The sequence below is a fragment of the Schistocerca cancellata genome, unplaced genomic scaffold (genome assembly GCF_023864275.1).
Source record: "Schistocerca cancellata isolate TAMUIC-IGC-003103 unplaced genomic scaffold, iqSchCanc2.1 HiC_scaffold_76, whole genome shotgun sequence".
In the NCBI taxonomy this organism is placed as follows: domain Eukaryota; kingdom Metazoa; phylum Arthropoda; class Insecta; order Orthoptera; family Acrididae; genus Schistocerca; species Schistocerca cancellata.
This window is the reverse complement of record NW_026046137.1, coordinates 24,139-30,618: the sequence shown is the minus strand read 5'-3', so window position 1 is coordinate 30,618 and position 6,480 is coordinate 24,139. Positions and strand designations below refer to the sequence as shown.

Here is a 6,480-nt window from a genome sequence, read left to right as displayed (position 1 = left end):
GTTACGATGACGGAAGCTGAAGAAATGTGTGTGGAACTTCACTGCATCGGCTGCTCGCCCTTCAGCGTCCCTGTGTCTTATCAGACGAAGGTGACTGTGAAATTGGCAACGAGGCAGAAGTGAACGAACACATGCAAATGGCAACCTTCGCCGTCAGCCGAAATAGCTCAGTTGGGAGAGCGTTAGACTGAAGATCTAAAGGTCCCTGGTTCGATCCCGGGTTTCGGCAGGTACTCGTTTTGATGCGACGCCAATGGAATTACTCTGCGTTTGTGATAATGCAACTACCGCTGACAACAAAAATGACTCTCTCCTGTAGCTGTTCTGGTTGTCTATTGCATGCCACAAGAGGAACTTACTAGATAACTAACTCCCTTAGAAGCAAAAGAATTAAAAATATCCTACCGACTGCATTCCTTTTTCTGTGTCAGGTGGTGAAGAACGTCTTCAACGGAACCGTGAAATGAGCGAAAGCGTGGGAAACATTGCATTCGAAATGCTTGTGAATTTTCCAATTGCCCAGTGAGTGTCGACAAAACACGTAAATTCTCTGCTCCAACGTATGAGACGTAACAACTGGTGCAATTTGTTGTTGCATCGTGTGTCAGCAGTCTTCGATAGTGTGTTACGGGCTTAGCGCGATAAGTTTGTAGACAGCATTTAGGCGACGTTTTATTAGTAACGGCCCCATGCAGCGATTGCACAACAGTAAAGGACATGAGTCAATGTATAGTTGTGCATCGTAGGAGATTTTGCAGCCTTGTGTGAGCCCGGATAGCTCAGTCGGTAGAGCATTAGGCTTTTAACCTAAGGGTCCAGGGTTCAAGTCCCTGTCCGGGCGGAAATTTTAATACTTTGGTAGCGATTCGTCTGGTAGCGGTGGAAACGCTACGGAAAATAATGCAGCTACGCCGTTTTCTGACACCACAGCGTTTTATACGGTAGCAGTTGCATGTGTCGGGAGAACACCGCGCTAACGGCAGTCGTGGCCGAGTGGTTAAGGCGTCTGACTCGAAATCAGATTCCCTCTGGGAGCGTAGGTTCGAATCCTACCGGCTGCGTGCGATTTTGCGTAAAGAGGAGCAAACGTTTTCGCACACATGTGACATGCGTGGGCGAATGCGGGTGCAACCAGTGACGCCATTCTCAACAAGACGAAAATTTCCGTTTTAAGAATACTGAGTTTTCGCGACGACCGCTGCTTACTGTGCCTATCGGTTCACCTCGCACTGACGCTGGGACTGCAGAAAGCCGTCGCTGAGATGGTGAGTACACAGATGTGCTCGAAAATTTCATTTTCTTTTTAAGAATCGCAATTTCAATCATTCGAGTGCGGCAAAAGCAGTAGTGCAGCGTTTTTTTTTTTTTTTTCTTTTCTTAAGATCTCGCAGCTGCTTGGAGGTATGTCCATCGTTTTAAGACGACAGAAAACTAGCGTCAGCGGTGCGTCAGTGGGAAGTCGGTGAAGTCGCCATTGGAGCCATAAGCCAGCAATTACGACATGCGAAACACTCGCACACCACGCAGCTGTACGATAATGCTCGTGCGTGGGCCCGCATAGCTGAGTCGGTAGAGCGTTAGGTTTTCAACCGAAGGGTCCTGGGTTCAAGTCCCTGTCTGGGCGAAAATTAGTACACTTTCGTAACGGCTAATGGAAACCCTACAGCAAAGAGTGAGGCCACGCCGTTTTCTGCCATCAGATTGCTTCTAAAGATGGCGGTTTGACTTGTCGGGAGTCGCTTCCGCCACCGGCAGTCGTGGCCGAGTGGTTAAGGCGTCTGACTTGAAATCAGATTCCCTCTGGGAGCGTAGGTTCGAGTCCTGCCGACTGCGAAAATTTTCTCGCTCTCAAAAGGCGGACGTTGAGCTGCATCCTAGCAGTTGCGTCACTACTAAACACGTGGGTCACCAGCAATGTGCAGTGTTATTTGATCGAGGGCGCAGCGTTACAGTCGCGCCCAGAAGCCGCAGCTCATCTCCTCGTCTCACAGCCGTCCACCAGGTGTTAGTACAAGTGTCGCCTCACTGGGCAGTGCAGATGTGTCCATTTTAGCTTGCAGACGATGACGTGTAGCAATTTATGAGCTAACGCAAGTCGAATGTTTTACCATGTGTATCTGCTAGATACTGCCTCTCATATGGTGGAGAGGCTCACTCCTTCTTGTGTCTCGTTCTCTGCACACGAGTTGCCCCTGGCATCGATATAGCACGGGTTTTCTAGCGTCAGCGTGGCGTCACGTCAAGTCAGCGAATTCAATATCACACGAATCGAGTCGACATGTTTGCTTGTTACGATGACGGAAGCTGAAGAAATGTGTGTGGAACTTCACTGCATCGGCTGCTCGCCCTTCAGCGTCCCTGTGTCTTATCAGACGAAGGTGACTGTGAAATTGGCAACGAGGCAGAAGTGAACGAACACATGCAAATGGCAACCTTCGCCGTCAGCCGAAATAGCTCAGTTGGGAGAGCGTTAGACTGAAGATCTAAAGGTCCCTGGTTCGATCCCGGGTTTCGGCAGGTACTCGTTTTGATGCGACGCCAATGGAATTACTCTGCGTTTGTGATAATGCAACTACCGCTGACAACAAAAATGACTCTCTCCTGTAGCTGTTCTGGTTGTCTATTGCATGCCACAAGAGGAACTTACTAGATAACTAACTCCCTTAGAAGCAAAAGAATTAAAAATATCCTACCGACTGCATTCCTTTTTCTGTGTCAGGTGGTGAAGAACGTCTTCAACGGAACCGTGAAATGAGCGAAAGCGTGGGAAACATTGCATTCGAAATGCTTGTGAATTTTCCAATTGCCCAGTGAGTGTCGACAAAACACGTAAATTCTCTGCTCCAACGTATGAGACGTAACAACTGGTGCAATTTGTTGTTGCATCGTGTGTCAGCAGTCTTCGATAGTGTGTTACGGGCTTAGCGCGATAAGTTTGTAGACAGCATTTAGGCGACGTTTTATTAGTAACGGCCCCATGCAGCGATTGCACAACAGTAAAGGACATGAGTCAATGTATAGTTGTGCATCGTAGGAGATTTTGCAGCCTTGTGTGAGCCCGGATAGCTCAGTCGGTAGAGCATTAGGCTTTTAACCTAAGGGTCCAGGGTTCAAGTCCCTGTCCGGGCGGAAATTTTAATACTTTGGTAGCGATTCGTCTGGTAGCGGTGGAAACGCTACGGAAAATAATGCAGCTACGCCGTTTTCTGACACCACAGCGTTTTATACGGTAGCAGTTGCATGTGTCGGGAGAACACCGCGCTAACGGCAGTCGTGGCCGAGTGGTTAAGGCGTCTGACTCGAAATCAGATTCCCTCTGGGAGCGTAGGTTCGAATCCTACCGGCTGCGTGCGATTTTGCGTAAAGAGGAGCAAACGTTTTCGCACACATGTGACATGCGTGGGCGAATGCGGGTGCAACCAGTGACGCCATTCTCAACAAGACGAAAATTTCCGTTTTAAGAATACTGAGTTTTCGCGACGACCGCTGCTTACTGTGCCTATCGGTTCACCTCGCACTGACGCTGGGACTGCAGAAAGCCGTCGCTGAGATGGTGAGTACACAGATGTGCTCGAAAATTTCATTTTCTTTTTAAGAATCGCAATTTCAATCATTCGAGTGCGGCAAAAGCAGTAGTGCAGCGTTTTTTTTTTTTTTTTTCTTTTCTTAAGATCTCGCAGCTGCTTGGAGGTATGTCCATCGTTTTAAGACGACAGAAAACTAGCGTCAGCGGTGCGTCAGTGGGAAGTCGGTGAAGTCGCCATTGGAGCCATAAGCCAGCAATTACGACATGCGAAACACTCGCACACCACGCAGCTGTACGATAATGCTCGTGCGTGGGCCCGCATAGCTGAGTCGGTAGAGCGTTAGGTTTTCAACCGAAGGGTCCTGGGTTCAAGTCCCTGTCTGGGCGAAAATTAGTACACTTTCGTAACGGCTAATGGAAACCCTACAGCAAAGAGTGAGGCCACGCCGTTTTCTGCCATCAGATTGCTTCTAAAGATGGCGGTTTGACTTGTCGGGAGTCGCTTCCGCCACCGGCAGTCGTGGCCGAGTGGTTAAGGCGTCTGACTTGAAATCAGATTCCCTCTGGGAGCGTAGGTTCGAGTCCTGCCGACTGCGAAAATTTTCTCGCTCTCAAAAGGCGGACGTTGAGCTGCATCCTAGCAGTTGCGTCACTACTAAACACGTGGGTCACCAGCAATGTGCAGTGTTATTTGATCGAGGGCGCAGCGTTACAGTCGCGCCCAGAAGCCGCAGCTCATCTCCTCGTCTCACAGCCGTCCACCAGGTGTTAGTACAAGTGTCGCCTCACTGGGCAGTGCAGATGTGTCCATTTTAGCTTGCAGACGATGACGTGTAGCAATTTATGAGCTAACGCAAGTCGAATGTTTTACCATGTGTATCTGCTAGATACTGCCTCTCATATGGTGGAGAGGCTCACTCCTTCTTGTGTCTCGTTCTCTGCACACGAGTTGCCCCTGGCATCGATATAGCACGGGTTTTCTAGCGTCAGCGTGGCGTCACGTCAAGTCAGCGAATTCAATATCACACGAATCGAGTCGACATGTTTGCTTGTTACGATGACGGAAGCTGAAGAAATGTGTGTGGAACTTCACTGCATCGGCTGCTCGCCCTTCAGCGTCCCTGTGTCTTATCAGACGAAGGTGACTGTGAAATTGGCAACGAGGCAGAAGTGAACGAACACATGCAAATGGCAACCTTCGCCGTCAGCCGAAATAGCTCAGTTGGGAGAGCGTTAGACTGAAGATCTAAAGGTCCCTGGTTCGATCCCGGGTTTCGGCAGGTACTCGTTTTGATGCGACGCCAATGGAATTACTCTGCGTTTGTGATAATGCAACTACCGCTGACAACAAAAATGACTCTCTCCTGTAGCTGTTCTGGTTGTCTATTGCATGCCACAAGAGGAACTTACTAGATAACTAACTCCCTTAGAAGCAAAAGAATTAAAAATATCCTACCGACTGCATTCCTTTTTCTGTGTCAGGTGGTGAAGAACGTCTTCAACGGAACCGTGAAATGAGCGAAAGCGTGGGAAACATTGCATTCGAAATGCTTGTGAATTTTCCAATTGCCCAGTGAGTGTCGACAAAACACGTAAATTCTCTGCTCCAACGTATGAGACGTAACAACTGGTGCAATTTGTTGTTGCATCGTGTGTCAGCAGTCTTCGATAGTGTGTTACGGGCTTAGCGCGATAAGTTTGTAGACAGCATTTAGGCGACGTTTTATTAGTAACGGCCCCATGCAGCGATTGCACAACAGTAAAGGACATGAGTCAATGTATAGTTGTGCATCGTAGGAGATTTTGCAGCCTTGTGTGAGCCCGGATAGCTCAGTCGGTAGAGCATTAGGCTTTTAACCTAAGGGTCCAGGGTTCAAGTCCCTGTCCGGGCGGAAATTTTAATACTTTGGTAGCGATTCGTCTGGTAGCGGTGGAAACGCTACGGAAAATAATGCAGCTACGCCGTTTTCTGACACCACAGCGTTTTATACGGTAGCAGTTGCATGTGTCGGGAGAACACCGCGCTAACGGCAGTCGTGGCCGAGTGGTTAAGGCGTCTGACTCGAAATCAGATTCCCTCTGGGAGCGTAGGTTCGAATCCTACCGGCTGCGTGCGATTTTGCGTAAAGAGGAGCAAACGTTTTCGCACACATGTGACATGCGTGGGCGAATGCGGGTGCAACCAGTGACGCCATTCTCAACAAGACGAAAATTTCCGTTTTAAGAATACTGAGTTTTCGCGACGACCGCTGCTTACTGTGCCTATCGGTTCACCTCGCACTGACGCTGGGACTGCAGAAAGCCGTCGCTGAGATGGTGAGTACACAGATGTGCTCGAAAATTTCATTTTCTTTTTAAGAATCGCAATTTCAATCATTCGAGTGCGGCAAAAGCAGTAGTGCAGCGTTTTTTTTTTTTTTTTTTCTTTTCTTAAGATCTCGCAGCTGCTTGGAGGTATGTCCATCGTTTTAAGACGACAGAAAACTAGCGTCAGCGGTGCGTCAGTGGGAAGTCGGTGAAGTCGCCATTGGAGCCATAAGCCAGCAATTACGACATGCGAAACACTCGCACACCACGCAGCTGTACGATAATGCTCGTGCGTGGGCCCGCATAGCTGAGTCGGTAGAGCGTTAGGTTTTCAACCGAAGGGTCCTGGGTTCAAGTCCCTGTCTGGGCGAAAATTAGTACACTTTCGTAACGGCTAATGGAAACCCTACAGCAAAGAGTGAGGCCACGCCGTTTTCTGCCATCAGATTGCTTCTAAAGATGGCGGTTTGACTTGTCGGGAGTCGCTTCCGCCACCGGCAGTCGTGGCCGAGTGGTTAAGGCGTCTGACTTGAAATCAGATTCCCTCTGGGAGCGTAGGTTCGAGTCCTGCCGACTGCGAAAATTTTCTCGCTCTCAAAAGGCGGACGTTGAGCTGCATCCTAGCAGTTGCGTCACTACTAAACACG

The 6,480-nt window shown here is 49.1% G+C and overlaps 12 non-coding genes across 12 annotated transcripts; all 12 read left to right on the top strand.

Moving 5' to 3' along the window:
- The first annotated feature begins 156 nt into the window (after positions 1–156).
- Positions 157–229, top strand: Trnaf-gaa (transfer RNA phenylalanine (anticodon GAA)). The gene has a single exon. It is a non-coding gene; the product is annotated as a tRNA-Phe (tRNA).
- A 539-nt stretch (positions 230–768) lies between these two features.
- Trnak-uuu (transfer RNA lysine (anticodon UUU)) lies at positions 769–841 on the top strand. Its single transcript has one exon. It is a non-coding gene; the product is annotated as a tRNA-Lys (tRNA).
- Positions 842–979: 138 nt separating this feature from the next.
- Trnas-cga (transfer RNA serine (anticodon CGA)) lies at positions 980–1,061 on the top strand. The gene has a single exon. It is a non-coding gene; the product is annotated as a tRNA-Ser (tRNA).
- A 690-nt stretch (positions 1,062–1,751) lies between these two features.
- Trnas-uga (transfer RNA serine (anticodon UGA)) lies at positions 1,752–1,833 on the top strand. Its single transcript has one exon. It is a non-coding gene; the product is annotated as a tRNA-Ser (tRNA).
- A 611-nt stretch (positions 1,834–2,444) lies between these two features.
- On the top strand, positions 2,445–2,517 carry Trnaf-gaa (transfer RNA phenylalanine (anticodon GAA)). Its single transcript has one exon. It is a non-coding gene; the product is annotated as a tRNA-Phe (tRNA).
- A 539-nt stretch (positions 2,518–3,056) lies between these two features.
- On the top strand, positions 3,057–3,129 carry Trnak-uuu (transfer RNA lysine (anticodon UUU)). Its single transcript has one exon. It is a non-coding gene; the product is annotated as a tRNA-Lys (tRNA).
- Positions 3,130–3,267: 138 nt separating this feature from the next.
- On the top strand, positions 3,268–3,349 carry Trnas-cga (transfer RNA serine (anticodon CGA)). The gene has a single exon. It is a non-coding gene; the product is annotated as a tRNA-Ser (tRNA).
- Positions 3,350–4,040: 691 nt separating this feature from the next.
- On the top strand, positions 4,041–4,122 carry Trnas-uga (transfer RNA serine (anticodon UGA)). The gene has a single exon. It is a non-coding gene; the product is annotated as a tRNA-Ser (tRNA).
- A 611-nt stretch (positions 4,123–4,733) lies between these two features.
- Positions 4,734–4,806, top strand: Trnaf-gaa (transfer RNA phenylalanine (anticodon GAA)). The gene has a single exon. It is a non-coding gene; the product is annotated as a tRNA-Phe (tRNA).
- A 539-nt stretch (positions 4,807–5,345) lies between these two features.
- Positions 5,346–5,418, top strand: Trnak-uuu (transfer RNA lysine (anticodon UUU)). Its single transcript has one exon. It is a non-coding gene; the product is annotated as a tRNA-Lys (tRNA).
- Positions 5,419–5,556: 138 nt separating this feature from the next.
- Positions 5,557–5,638, top strand: Trnas-cga (transfer RNA serine (anticodon CGA)). The gene has a single exon. It is a non-coding gene; the product is annotated as a tRNA-Ser (tRNA).
- A 692-nt stretch (positions 5,639–6,330) lies between these two features.
- Positions 6,331–6,412, top strand: Trnas-uga (transfer RNA serine (anticodon UGA)). The gene has a single exon. It is a non-coding gene; the product is annotated as a tRNA-Ser (tRNA).
- The last annotated feature ends 68 nt before the right edge of the window (positions 6,413–6,480 follow it).